The 15,700-nt window shown below is 37.8% G+C and overlaps 1 protein-coding gene across 1 annotated transcript in view; it reads left to right on the forward strand.

Moving 5' to 3' along the window:
- The window catches only part of ptprn2 (protein tyrosine phosphatase receptor type N2), a 145,498-nt gene that overhangs the window by 84,277 nt on the left and 45,521 nt on the right, over positions 1–15,700 (forward strand). The gene's annotated exons all lie outside the window — the stretch shown is intronic.

Consider the following 15,700-nt stretch of genomic DNA (forward strand, 5'->3'; position numbering starts at 1 on the left):
AGCCAGACAGCCTTAGACCCCTGAGCTATCCTGATCCTGAAGCACGCTGGGAGCTAAGTGGATGTGGCCCGTGCACTGCAGGACAGTTGCCAATGGCAACAACCGTCACACACTGCAAAGACAAGATCATTTCCCCATGTTAGTCCTCTCTCTGTGCTGCTTTTCGTCGCCCATCTGCCTCCCTCTTATATCTTTTTTTGGTCCCTCAATTTCTCTCATCTCATACCACATTGTGTCTCTGTCATGTTCCTCATAATTATCTCAGATTTTGCCTCTTTTTTTAAAAAATATTTCTTTTAATGTATGACTTTTTGTTCTGGTCTTTGTCTGTCCCCATGTCTTTTATTTTATCACAGAATGATTCCTGCGCTTTTAGCCAGCACTAGCTTGGTTCTGTGTTTGTCATATTGGGCCTATTTGTAGATAATTAGCTGCAATAATAGCCTCTCTGCAGGAGACAGTCTGAGGGAGGGATGAATAGAAGAGAGGGAGGGGAAGAAAGGAAGAGTTTGTCTTCCACCTCATGAGAAAATCTGCTCCCAGCTGGATTTTGTGAGATTCGTATTTAAAGAAGCGCTGTGTTTATTGCTCTTCAAAAAGTGAGTTAGCAAAGTAGAAATCCTGAAAGGCCACTTAGAGGATGTTTTATGAGCTCTAATGTGCATGTGTTGACCTCACCAGTTTGCATCCAAGAAGTGGAGAGTTAAGGCTAAGTTGGGAGAAAATGGTAGCTTTTGACAGGAGAGCATGTGGAGTGCGCTCTCCAAATACATTAGTTTAAAAGGTGTTAAACCAAAAGCCCGCTTTCAATAAATTTCCTCTAAATTGACTGCAGTTATGAGTGAATTCATGCCATGGTTTGTAGAGAGGTTCTTCTTTATTCTGCTTATTAATGGCATGGATGGAAATATGCTGGGTAAAATTGCTCTATGAATCCATTACAGGTACCGAGCAGGAAATTAAGCCATACTGTGAATTCTTTCTTCTGAGTTTGTGTGAAACCATCACAGTGGTTTGTGTCATTAAGCCTTATCACTGTCAGCTCCCACACCTCCTTGGTTTTTATTTAAGAGGTGACAAATGACAGAACAGCTTAGGAAGATGTCCAGATAGAGCAAACGTCAATACTGGGAGATGCTCACGAGGATAAGCAAATGTCAGAGTGGGGAGGAGGGGACATCAGTCAATAAGCTAAGCAATATCTACTCCATTATAGATTACATGGAAGTTGGCTCACAGTTTGATAGAAAGGCATTGCGTTTCCTGCAGGATACATGTGCAAGTAGGACATATGGTGTCTTTAGAAAGAAATCAGGCACATTTTCTCATATTTTTCACAAGTTCAGTCAGAAGTATAGCTGAAAGAAACTGTGAAAATCAATTTTCCTTTGTGGAAAGAGATTCTCACAGATACTCAGTTGGATTTAAGTCTGAAGAGCCAAATACAGTATACTCTCTGTCCTACTATATACACGTTGGCTAAAGCTACAACAGCAACAGTAACCTTAAAAATATTATAGTGCTGTTAATTTTTACGACTACCAAGACTATTTTCATTTTTTGGTTTTAGAAAAAAAATACTTAATGCAATTTTTCAAATTTAAATTTATGGGAGATGAAGTGGCAAAAGGATGTATAACTATTTCCAAACCTTTTGAAATGGTAAATGATTTAAACTTGTATTCAGTCATTCATCCATTCATACCCTGATGGTCGGATTACTTTTGCAAGATAATTGTGGCAACACTGGTTCCTAAAGATCTTCTGACAACTGGAAGAAATACAGAAAGAAAGACATGAGGAATGAAGTCATGGTTGATGTGGTCCTGCACTAACAGGCTGATCTGTATAGATTCAAACCACCCTGAAACCATATGTAGAGGGCATGTTTTCAGACTCTCACGACTCTCAGTTTGGGATATAAAGTCCGGCATGTTGTAGCACATGCTGACACCTCAAACATAATTGTTCCTAAACAGCTGCTGCCCTTCCTGCCTCCTTCAGCATCTGGAGGCAGCAGCAATGATGCTGATAGCCTCTGATGGCGCACGGCTAGAACTTGCTTAGTAGTCTGTTTGGTTTAGAACCTACAACCAAAATAGTAGATATTTTTAAAACAATATTCCTCAGTTTTCATATGATATTCAATTATTACTACTTTTGTTTTTAAATAAGGAGGGAATGACCTTTAAATCTTATTTAATGTTTGTGTGGTTGATATTTACTCCACAAAATACTCCCTGAGATTCCAAATTTGAGTCGTAATGACCACAAACTTACTCTGTGATTAAAAATCAAGTAATGATTTACCCTAATGTGCAAGGGCTTTCCTCTAGATTAAAAATGCAATATTAAGAAAATGGTAATTATTTAATTGCTCTGCCAGTTTGATATGGAAACTGAAAACTAAATAATTTTCTTTGCAACAATATTTTTCTAATTCTCACATTTAGACATGCAGACAGCCTGCATGAGATGGTCCCCATGTGGTTGAGATGGTGGATAAATTGAGATTCATAGACATTTTGACAGCAGTCTTGTGTTCGGAATAACTCCGGCAAACTGCTTATGTGAAGAGGCATTCATTAAGCTCAGAATTCCCACAGCTGAATGTTGACTGATTATTCCACCACTAAATTGAAATCATGTATGGCAGATGAAAAGCTTCAGTGCTGTGCATGTTAATGCATTTTCTCTCCAAAATAACATCAGTATCAGTATTTGTGTGGTTGTAATATAACAATTTATATGTTTCTAGTATGCTTTCCCCCAGTTTCCACCATGCCCTTTACAGACAGTGGGTTGATTTTCTCCTTTCCCAAACTCATATATAAATATATCCATCTGTTGGTTTTGGGAAACTGCAATTTCCACAAAAGTGATATATAAATATATTGGAAAGCAATCTCTAAATTCTGAACAATAGCATGTTAGAAGACACTTAATCCTATAGACTAAAAAATATCTTCTACATTCTAGAAAGTAATATTTAAGAGCCATGAAAGTAACGTTGTAGTTATGATGACAGTAACCTCAGGTTTTGGACACTAAACATTATTTTCCTGGAGAATAAGTGGTAACATCTCGATTTAAAAATACTACCAAGTCCTCATGAGTCCTCATGTAAGTTACAGCAAAGTGATCTCTGAAAAATAACCTCTAACATGTGGAAAATAAAGTTTACATTCTAGAAAGAACCAAGTTAGAAGTTAAACTCTAAAGCAGACAGGATCCCAAAACTTACCTCCGAGTTTAGTAAGTATGCCCTCTACGTTCCATAAAATAAACTGTAAACTCTTAAAAGTGACTGGAAGGTTTTGTGAAATGTATCAGGTATTAGAAAGTAGTCTCTAAATTTCAGAAAGTAACCAGTTTGTTCTGGGCAAATAACATTCAGTTTGAGGACTATATGGGGTAGATTATTTTTAAAATATGTAATAACTGAAATTCTCAGTAGCCTATAAAAACCCCAGGTTTCATTGACAAAAGCATCAATAGATATTTGGTTATGAAAGTTTCGACATAGTTGGGATTTCAACTTCAAGTTGCAAAGGCAAGTCATCATTAACACTTTTTAATGTGGCTACTTGTTTTCTTGTTTTACAGCGTTTGATTTTACTGTAATAATGCAGCCAAGCATACAAATATCATTTAGTAAATTTTCCAAACACTTTGCCATGTTCTATTGGTGCAGAGTACGGGACATCAGCGATAAAAACATTTTTACTTTTTATATAAATGTATGTTACATTAATTGCCATATGAAATTATTGGGTTTTGGGTTTTCAGTGATCAGAAAACTGCTCCACCAGACTTGAATGCAAATATAATAGATTTATGTTAGATAACTTGAGAAGTCAAATTTAGCCTAACTATTAATAAAAATATCAAAGAAAAGCATGAGAAACAATGTAATTCATCCAGTATAGCACTCTTTACATTTAAGCAGAATAAAAACCAATAACCTCATAGATTTTAACACATCCACAGAAAACAAGGTATGAATTGTGCTGTTTCAATCTAAACTTGGTTTGCTGATGCCACAGATTTTCTGAAAAAAAAAAATAAAACTCCCTTAGAGATACTAATCAAGTTAACTTGCTATTTTTATAATTGTTTGTGTATTTTGGTCTTTAAATTATGTATTACATTCCCTGAGCTTTGATTTTAAGTTAAAGTTTGGTAAAAATGAGCCAATTTTTTTTTTTTTAAATCACCATTAATTCACTCATTGGGTTTTGATATCTTCTGGTGGAAATATGATCATCCAGATTAGCATTTTGTTTTGATGGAAGATTTGTTTACCACAAATATTTATTTCTGTGTTGTTGTTTTATTAACAGGGAATAGCACATGTTGCTTTCTTTTTATCTTACAAAGCTTGCATATTGTAAAAAAAAAAAAAAAAAAATCACTTCAGCAAGTAACAGGCACTGCAATTTCCCCAAGCAAATGGAACAAATTATCTCAGCAGCGGCTTCAAAGCAAAACTACACAAACCGTTTCCTAACAGAGAGACTCAAGTAAGTAACCATGACGAGCTTTACATGGATACATGTTGTACTGCTTTTTTTTTCAAAATCAAAGAATCGCAAGTTAGGATAAATATAGTTTATGTAAATTTGAGATCTTTTGTTCTCATTCAAGTTTGCATTTCCGCAGAGATGATAAAAGTGGTTTATTAACATGACAAAATGTAGGCTCTTCTTCCTGTGTTGTATCATGTGGAGTTTAAGTATTTGTATCAGCCAGTCATTCCTACATTGGCCCCAATTGCCTTTTTCACAAAGACAATTTTCTTTCGACACTGTAATAAGCCCAAACAATACAGGAATGTTCTGTCTATAAAAATTTTAACAGTGCAGGAAGGCCAATCTGGCCCTTTTAAAAGTGGCTAAAATGCCATTACTGTGGCAGATCTGGATGTGAAATGTCATATCGGAGCAGCCCCACTGTGCCTTCAGCCCCAAGTAATGCTGCCTCTTTGGAGACTCCAGCTGCCTCCCACTGATGAAAGCCCGTCCAGCAACTCTGTTTCTCAGCAACCTTTTACCATCACCTGACCTTTGGACTGCAGAAATGCCTTTGATTCCAAGCCATGCAGCTTGGTATTTGCCTCTATACAGCATGACGTGTGCTCTCTCGCGGGAAAGGCTGGACTTGTCTGTTTTTAATGAGTACCAGAATGTAAAGTGTTTACTCTCCCATCTTCTCCTTGCCTCTTTTTTTCTTTTGCTGTCTTTTTTAAAAGAACCTATAGTTTCTGAGTGTAGCCAACATGATATCCTCATTGAACTTGTTAAAAGGCAGTTCTTCGCAGTTTTGCAAAGAAAAATTGTTGGATGTTTATATTTCCTCCTGAAAGACGAGTTTAAGGTAAAGTTGCCCTTGAAGGAGGTTTAGAACTTTAGATTAAACTAAATAAAAAATGCAATCATGAAAGATTTTACACTATTATGAATACTTTCTACAAATATTCTGTATTTTGTATATTGTCAAAGTCCTTACCTCCTACTTTTATTTTTTCAGGTTACTATTTCAGATAACATTCTGTGGTTAACTGGATGCTTTGTCCTCGAGACATAAAATTTTATACAAACAGCTATCCCCAAACTCTTAATATACAGAAGAAGAGCGCATAAACTAGCTAGATAGCTGCATTGTCACAACGTATAGTGGTAGAGCAGGTGCCCCATAGACAGAGGTGATAGTCCTGGACTCAGGCATCCTGTGTTTGACTCACCTCATTGAGACCCTTGCTGCACGTCTACCACCTTTTTTCTCACTAGTGCCAAAACAGTCATAAAAAAGTGTGTTGAGATTAAAAATGCTGTCCAGCTAAATCTATAGAGGTTTAGAATATTAGCAAAACTTCAAGCACGTTTTCTGGAACCTGTGGGTTATGGGATTCCATAATTTACAGTTACGTTCTTGAACTTACAGGGTACTTTATCTGAACATCATTTGTTCACTTACATGTAAGATCTGAAAGTAATCATTCAGTTCCAGAAAGTACTTGAGGGAACAGTCTTTTGATCATTTGTAATAAACAAGTTTCAGAAAGTAACTTCTAAGCAGCACTTTGAAAAGTAAAAATCTTTTCTTCCTATGTGTGCTAATTTCTTCTTGAGAGAAGAGTTTCAACTAAACACCTATTGTTTTGTCTATCCTATATTTCATTTTCATTGCAGTTGACATTTCTAGGTTAATTTTCCCTTGGCACACAATTGATAGGTCTTTCTGAACTGTGCCAAGTCAGAACAGGTTAGTGGATATGTTTGTCAGAAGTGTCAGGGCTTTTGAGTAGAACAGCATCGTTGGGCGGCCATGCCTTGGAGACAGCCGGTTATACTTAAACATATATTTGTTGCTCTTGAATGTTTACCGTTGGATGATTTTTACTTTTTTACTGTTGTCTTTAGTTGTCTTCCGGAGTCCACATCTTGGCCATTGGGCTCAGTGTCCATTGATATATTGTGTTTAGTCCCACCATTGTTGATCCATCCAGAAAGTCATAATCAAACGCTTCATTCTTTGCCAAGGAAGGGTTTTTATTTGTTTTAGCCGAAGAGTCCTACTTGGTTGATTTCCATTAATTCATTTTTATATGGTGTCTGTCGTGAGATGTAGGTACCAAAATAGCTTAGATCCATCAGGATAGGCCAGATGGTCATCCTTTGCATGTTTTCTTGGACTCTTGCACAGCCATTCTTGCTAGCTAGGCACCATATTCCCTTCTGAAACCAGATAGTATTTGCTCTATACAGATATTTTTTTTTTTATGTGAGCTACCACCGTGCACAGAGTTTACTACTTGTCTTACTTTCACAGTCTTCTTTACAGTTTTCTGCCCCTAAAATAAATAAATGTACCTGTCAACAAGTTCTAAGGCATTTTTTAAAACCTATCAAGCTTCTTTAGCTGCATCTAAAATGCAATGGAGACATTTTTTTTTTTTAAATATCTTTTTTATAATCATGCAAACGTAGAAAATAACCAATAATTTGCAAAATAATGTTTAAGGAACATTAGTTTAAAATAATTATTTAAATAAAGTTTCACTTGATAAGGAGGGATAGATCTTTTATCAAACATTTAAACCATCATTAAATCACAATTTATTTTTATTTCTTAAATATTGAGAAGATCTCCTTTTTTAGCAATGGCAACATTTTTCCAACACAATACTCAAGGAAACCCTATATACTTATCATGGATATTTTGCGTTGGATAACAAAGCCCTAAACAATATCAGACTCCAATGACACTCTTAGTTTTCTCAAAGAAATTAACATTTTACAACAGTTGCGAAGTGCATGTTTGAAATAGTACACAAATATATGGTGGACATTATCATTAAACAATTTCAGACTTGATTAAACAAGTAAATGTTTGTTGACTGTCATCTGGCAGTAGCAGCAGTGGGGTTGAGGGGTGCCTGGGAGAGGTTGGGGGTACGGTGCCAGGGGGGGCCCGCGATGTGCACAGCTGGATAGCATGGCACAGGTTCTAAATGTCAGCGTTGAAGGGGGACACTGCTGCCATTTGGCCCGGCGTACTGCATGCCAAGGGACTGGCAGCGGGATGCTGGGGCAAGGTGCTCCTGCTTGCAGCCATGGAGCTCTCACCTTCTGCCATTTATCATGCAGTTCCTTGCCTAGCGCATCTGGCACCTCGGCACTGACAGCCCGAGGAAAAGCCCTTGCTGCAGGCCAACCGCTGGCCTGTGGTAATCTTTCTAACATCACAACAAAATATTAGGGCACAGCAGTATTTATTTTACAAATTTTTTTATCTCTTTCTTTGACTATTGGAAAACAAAGGATAGGCCTTTCATTTCAAGTAAAATTGAAATGGAAGATCAGTTGTTATATTGAAAGAGTGGGAAACCTATCAAAAGTCCGAATACAATCCAAATTTTTGTCTTCATATAGCTATCATTTTTTTAAACCAAACTCCATCTGAATTCATGGTAGCTCTGAAGCTGCGCATTAATTATTGCTCAGTGAGCGCACAATTCGGAAACCACTTTGCTCCCAGTAAATTAAACGTAATCAACTGTCATATCATCTTTTATTGACTTTAATTGACTATAATTGCGAATCCTGCTGTAACTGCTAGTTACTTTCTGCATGGCAAGGTCAACTAAATTGCCTGATGAGCTGTTATGGTCTTTAATAAGATGACCTTGACTGGGAAGCTGGTGTATGAGGTCCTTGTGTCTGTGTGGAGAAAGCATGAAATGATGGTCCGCTGTGCTGCTTCACTTAGTCGTTTTACAAGTTCTACTTATAGGCTTTGATTGCTGAGAGATGGTATGTTGTAAAGGCTTAGTCATATTTAAGCATGACCTGGATAATGAAACAATACTCATATGAAGGTGTTTAAAGTCACTTGGAACAGTGAATGCCTTCAGATTTTTCCACATTTTGTCACCCTTCAACCACAAACTTCAATGTGTCTTATAGAGGGTGTTATGTGACAGACCAATGTACAGTAGTGCATAATCATCAAGTGAAAGATTGCAAATTCAAGGTTTTCAGTTGTTTTGACACATAAGAGTGTGGCATGCATTTATTTTCAGTTTGAGTCAATATTTTGAGAAACCACATTTTGCATTAATTACACCTGCAAATCTACATCTCAAGGAATTGAAATGTTTGCCTATTTTTCTTTACAAAGTTGTTCAAGCCTTGTCAGATTAGATGGGGAGTATCTGTGAACAGCAAGTTGTAAGATTTGCTACAGATTCCTGACTGCATTTAGTCTGAACTTTGACTGGGCCGTCCTGCCATGTGAACCAGCTCTGTATGGTTAGAGCAGGAAGATGAACCACTGCCTCGGCCTCATTTATTTTAACAGGATTCCCCTGCATTTGACTCCATCCATGTTTCTATTAACTGTCAATGTCCCTGGAGCAACATGATGCCATAGTGTGTCATTGTGAGAACAGTGTTTTCAGAATAATATGCAGTGTTAGTTTTCCACCACAAGTGGCATTTTGCATGTAGGAAAAAAAGTTACTTTTGGTCAAATCTGACCAGAGCACCTTCTTCCACGTTTGGCTTTAAGAAAATTCACGTTGCTTTCTTTCATATTTTCTTGTGTCTTTTATGTGGTACATGCATAACTAATATACTATTCCTCCTGATCTCAGAAGTTCCCCCAGATTTACCATGGGACTCTTGGCTGCTTCTTTGTTATGGTGAAAAGCTAAGTCTAGTTGCACTGGATTTTATTTAGGGGTAACAGAGCAAGCATTTAGAATTAAAAATAAATCTATCATTTGACTTCTACTTCACAGAGATGTACTAGTGTTCAAATAAACTCAAACCCTTATAGAAAATATAGAAATTTATTGTTCTAATGTGACAAAATGTGAAACAGTTTAGTGCTGATAATAACTTTAGTTTTAGTGTTCAATTTCAGCACTATTTTAATACATTAAACTTTGTGCATATATTACATCAATATAGGTGATTTACAGACTTTTATTTCAACACCAACTCCATTTATTGAGTCATATATGGGCTAAAACCTTGGACAGTTGCTTTAATGCATGTTGGCTTTCATCTTACTTCTTGACACAATCACAGCAGATTCAACTTGTGAGGAAAAGAAAAGCACTGATCAAGATCAGATGTAACACCTTTCTGTGTCCTGCTGTGAGGAGAGCTTTGCTTCCCATTTCTTAGTCATGTTCATGTATGGATGCCTGCCAATAGGCCTATTTGCATTCACATGCGTTCCCGTCATGTCAGGTGTTTGTTGCAAATGCACAGATGTAGTGAACACCCGGCGTGGTTACAGGTGGTGCATCGGTGTAAAAAAGAGGGCTTTTGATCAGTAGCTGCAACACAAGCAATCTGAGCATCAGCAGGCATAAAACTAAGCTGAAAATAATTATAATCAAGCACTTGTGAGATGCATTAAACTTGATTTTTCTTATAGAATTTGTGTACTGGAGCAAAGAAGAGTAAAACAAAGAAACTGATTTCCTTCTACTTTGAGGCTGATCTACAGCAATTTTACTGTTATCTTTAAACGTTAATAGGTGAATGTCAGTCAATTAGAATCTTCAAAAGGTTGATTTATTTTAATAATTTCAATCAAAGAATGAAACTCACATAGATTTAAAACATAGTGATATATTTCAACTTCCTCATGGTTGTGTAGTCCATTGCACCAACATTTCTGTATTTGCGTGATTTGGGATTTTCAATCATTTTCAGAAACACAAGACTCTGTGTGAATCTCAATAATATGAGTTGATTTTTTTCCTTCCACTCAACTTTCCATTATTGTGCTTTGATACAGAAGTCAGCTTCTTTTGGGGAGGGTGTGAGTGCAGTCTGCTGGGAAACTGCCAAGTCAGGATTCCTTCGCATGATTATCTAAAAGATTTATATTTAAAATATATTTGTCCAATGCAATATTCAAATTTTCTCAATAATTTTCAGAAACTTTGAATTTTGGATTGTAATTAGCTGTAGGCTATAACCATAAAAACTAATAGAAAATGTAGACTATATCAGTTTGTGTATAATGAATGTATATTACATACATTCATTATGTATGCACATTCATTGAGCTATACTAATTTAATTTAATTACTGAAATAAATGAATTTTTTTCAATGATATTCCAATTTTAAGAAGCACCGTGACGCAGTCACATCTGTTGCTATTCATTACATACGTATAAAAAAAAGGGAAATGCATTTCCAAAGCTTCACTGAAAGCTATAGAGTGTGATTATGTTTGTGGTGTAAAAAATATGGTGGACTGATTGCACAGCGCACATTTACAATAATGAGCCACTGACGTATTGTTAAATCATAATTAATTTCTGCCTTTAGAATTTCTGATCAGCCACACTTGGTGTTGTCGTTGCGAGCGGCTGTGGTTTGAAGCGGTGGGAGATGTGAGCTGATGCCGTACTATAGACCTTGCAGCAGCAGCTTCATTAGGGATTCACAGAGAGGCCTCTCCACGAGCCGCGGCACTCGCTTTGGCTCGAGGGCAGACTGGTCGTACAAAGCTGCTGAAGCTGAGACAGACAGACAGACAGTGAGACATGCTTTGTGGCTGCAAGCTCTGGCCCCAGCAGCGGCAGTTCTGTTCATGCGTAGAGTTGCTTTAGCGGTGCGCAACCCCTGACTCCTCCCAGCTGATTGGTGTAGCTTCATTAGCATGGACTTGGGCTCCTCCGATTAGCAGTAATTAAAGGGAGAAATCAGAGCTCCTGCCTGCAGTCCAGACACAGCCAGAGTCTGACACTCAGGCGGACGGCTGGAGTCTGTGCCAAGTCACCCCACCCCCGAAATAACCCCCAGGGTTACACAGGCACACACGCCTCTCACCCCCGGAGGGTGCACGCTGGGCCAGCGTTGCCATAGCAACAACAGAGCAGGGTGGGGGGAGAGAACCGTTTAATGAAGACGCTGATGAGAATTTATGAGGCTGCAGCGGCGTGCGTTTTACAGGGATACGACCCTTAGCCTATTACACACCGTCTCCTGTGGTTCTACATCTATATTTTCACTTACACAAGCCAGAGCTGATCATTGGGGCGTGTGCTCGGGCAGGTGGCCCCAATATGCTGCACGTCCTCCCGAACCAAGGTGGCAGCTGGAGACATGTGGCACTGGCTGTCCAATAAACCTGATCCAAAATGTTTATTGTTTTCACTTAATTTAAACTGGGAGCATGATAATCTGCTAATGTCCTCTGAGGCACTTCCATAGAGACATTTTGAACAAAAATTGTTATCAAGGCTGGAGCAAAAAAACAACAAAAAAAACAAATGCACAAATGAAAAACAATTTTGCTGCTTTTAAATACACATTAAGTGACCATTTAAAAAATAATAATTGCTTTTAAAGTTCATCTGCTGGGTGGGCCAATCATGACCAAGATTGTTTTGGCTGTGAACTTGTTTTGAACGGTGTCAGACTTAATTCACATGGCATCCGATAACCTCTGAGTACATGCATAATGGCAGCTGAAGAAGGAGTATTTATATGTTGAAAAATATTTCCTGAAGCAAAATTGTACTTGTTGTTTAGATGTTAAAACATAAGACAGTGATTGGAGGGAAGAAGCGCCTGTCACATCTCTTGACATCCAAAGATCAGAAAGTGACTCTTTGGTTAGCATATAAAGTCCCTCGCCACTACATGTATCCATGGCAACCATATGCTCCATTGAATGATGGGTGGAAGTCCCCACCACTTCCATTAACTCTTCAACTTTCAGCACACAACCAGGACAAGAGACCACCTGCTGCTTCGTCCTTATCGATTCAGAGAGATTGCTATTCATAAACAAAACCATGTTAGTCTCTTTAATCTGGGTTTACATGCTGCATGTGTTTGGAGTTGTAAATAATGAACATACAAACTTTGAAGGAAAAATCAGTCGTGCTGTTGTTTATGAATGAATTGGCTGCAAATATATTTTCTGCCATAACATGCTTTAGGAATTTTGTCCCAGTTTGCCTCTAGTTTTTTTTCTATGGGCTTCTGAAAAAAAAACAGAACTTAATTAATAGTACAAAGATTTAATTTTCTACCACCTTCAATATAAATTTTAGAATCACAGCCACATGTTGGTGAATCTTTTCTCTCTATAAGCATTTTCTTCAGTTCAGCACTTACAATTGGACTAGAGCTCTAGGTCTTTTAGCATGCCTTAATGGGATTCAGTATTTTTAGTCAAATAAATGATATAGGAGAGCACCTCCAGCCAAGGTTTCCACAATCATGGCTAATTTTTAAAATTAAGTCCTGTAATTTTGTCTATCTATGTTTTGCTGTCTATAGCTCCTTCTTCCAAAAGGTATTCCATCCATCCATTTTCTGTTCACCCTTGTCCCTAATGGGGTCGGGAGGGTTGCTGGTGCCCATCTCCAGCTACGTTCCGGGCGAGAGGCGGGGTACACCCTGGACAGGTCGCCAGTCTGTCGCAGGGCAACACAGAGACATACAGGACAAACAACCATGCACACACACACTCACACCTAGGGAGAATTTAGATAGACCAATTGACCTGACAGTCATGTTTTTGGACTATGGGAGGAAGCCGGAGTACCCGGAGAGAACCCACGCATGCACAGGGAGAACATGCAAACTCCATGCAGAAAGACCCCGGCCGGGAATCGAACCCAGGACCTTCTTGCTGCAAGGCAACAGTGCTACCAACTGCGCCACTGTGCAGCCCCAAAAGGTATTGTTTTTGGTAAACCTGGAGTTTTGATGTGGTTTAAAACAAAGATCTTCCTCTCCCATGTTAATGATTCAATCATTTGAAATCTACTTTATGTGCAGATGAAATTGTTTAATGCATTGGTACAGTTTCTTATTTAAAAATGGAAGGTTTATGATTGATTTGCAGACTCTTTTCACTTTCTTCAGCAGCTGAGGGCAGACCAAATCCTTAATATGAGAAGTTTAGAAATGAAAAAAAAAATCACCTGTCAATCCAGAAGAAGCCTCTTATCATTGACACCTCATCAAGAACCCATTTTCCAATTCTCTGGATTTTAAAGTATGTGACTGAGTGCATTTTCTTCTTCAATAACTAAAAGCATAGATCTACTCTACAGTTGGAGTTTTATTTGAAAATGATCTAAGTACATCTGAAGGTGCAGTGTCTGAAAGAGCCTTAACCATGATTACAGTATTGTTGTTCTTTTAGTGCCAATTTAAGGCTTTTTCCTATGTTTAAAGAAATGCTATAGTAAATTGCAATGTATCCCCTTAGACATAAGACATTGTAAATCTATAAAAAATATATCTAATATCTAAACTTTCTTTTTGTCATGACTGTTTGGCCCTTTCTGTACGCCTCTTAGAATGACTAGTTGAGCTTTTTTTAAATGTAGATAAACCAAAGCAAAATGTTTATACAAAGTCCTAACAGAAAAAAAAATAGAATTTTGTCTCTCTTCACAGACATACTTATATCCATCGTGTAAGCTTACCCGTGTGGCAGAATTTTGTTTTTCAAATGCTTTCAGATGGATTTGTGTGGAAAGAAAATGTCCTGTAGAACCTGCGAATTCTCAGATTGCTCCACTCTAAACACGTCTCTTTGTCCTGTCTCTGTCAGTCTCAGTGTCAGAGTCTAACAGCACACAAAATCTCTTGTGAAGAGTTTCAATTATGAACGCTACCTTTGACTACCTTTGTTATTCCGCGGCAGACCACATATCCCTGCCTGCCTCCACTCATGTGTGACTTGATGTATTGTCTCAGTATTTCCCCCCGCCTCTCAAAATTAATTGCAGTTTTATCTTTCTGCTAGATAAAAAAAAAATGCCTAGCCTGCTTTCTGGGAGGACTTTAGTTAAAAAGTAGTGTGAATTCCAGTCGAATAAAACAATTAAAGATTTAGTTTCCCTGTTGTCTTGGACTCTGGTTGAGATTCATGTTGGTCTTTTATGTTTTCACTTAAAACAAAGCATTACCATCAATTTCTTTTCACCAATTAGGTTCTGCTTTTAAAAACTCGGATCATGATGTGGCCATTTTATTTAGCTTCTTCTCACCCACACATCACATTATTACTCCTTTTAAAAACGGCTCAAATGTTTTAGATAACACCTCTCTGATTAATGCAAACTCATTCCCTCTAAGACAGTGAAAACATTTTCTCTGATAGTAGGTGGATTTTAATTATTACTGTGGTTACGAGCAACATTTTCTTGACTTTGTTTAATTAATTTTAGATGGCCTTTTAGCAAATGTGTCAGGCATATTGGGACTGTCAACTGCTGCTAGTAGAAAGCATCTCTCCTGTTAGCTGGAAGCAGTTGGGAACTAATCCCAACAAAATACTGGAAATCACAGCCAAAAGTTTAGATAAATTGGTTGAGCCTTATCTATATATCTTTGTTTAGGACTTGGATTAATGAGTCGGCTGCTAAAAGAGATCAATATTGGATTTTTAGAGCTGCACTTTATCACAGCTTGGAGACTTTAACTAAACATGGCTCTTATAGCGTTTCCCCACAGGTGAGTTAAGAACAAGTTTTAAAGGAGGCATTTGCAAAATCATAATTCAGAAGGTTTACGTAAGGACTGCCCAGTGTTTGCCTTTTATTCCCACTTCAGTAGGCACTGCATGGTATCCGAGTTCACTGTCTTCTTTATGTTTCTGCGCTCCAGTCACATGAGACCAGTTTTGGCTTGTATGCACAACAATATATCTGGATACTCCACTTCATTGCCCAATTAAAACGACTTATGCTAGTTCTAACCCTAAATTTTCTTCTACACCCAAAAGACCGAAAAAAACAATACAGTATGTTGCTTGTCCTGAATTTACCCTTCAAGGTGACAATGAGTCTAAACATGTAAATAAGTATAAAAGTTATCCCAAACAGCAAAAAGAGCAAAGAGCCTGATTTTAGCCTACAGAGTCCTTGTTTCAACAACCATTTCATCAGATCTCATGGTGCGAACAAACCCAACCCTCACATTACTCAGAACAAACTACCTGCCTTTAAAAACATTTTTGAAGATCTTTTTTTTTTAACACTGTTGTGTCTGTGCAACTGTGAGTCTCTTTCTGCTTAAGATATAATTGAGGTGACAAGTAAAGTGTTCACATTGATGTTTACTGCTTTGAACTACACAACTGGCAAAGCCTGAGTGGAGAATGAGGCCTATTTGAACAGGTTCATCTGGGAGGAAATC

Source organism: Xiphophorus couchianus, chromosome 21 (genome assembly GCF_001444195.1).
Source record: "Xiphophorus couchianus chromosome 21, X_couchianus-1.0, whole genome shotgun sequence".
NCBI classification, from domain to species: Eukaryota; Metazoa; Chordata; class Actinopteri; order Cyprinodontiformes; family Poeciliidae; genus Xiphophorus; species Xiphophorus couchianus.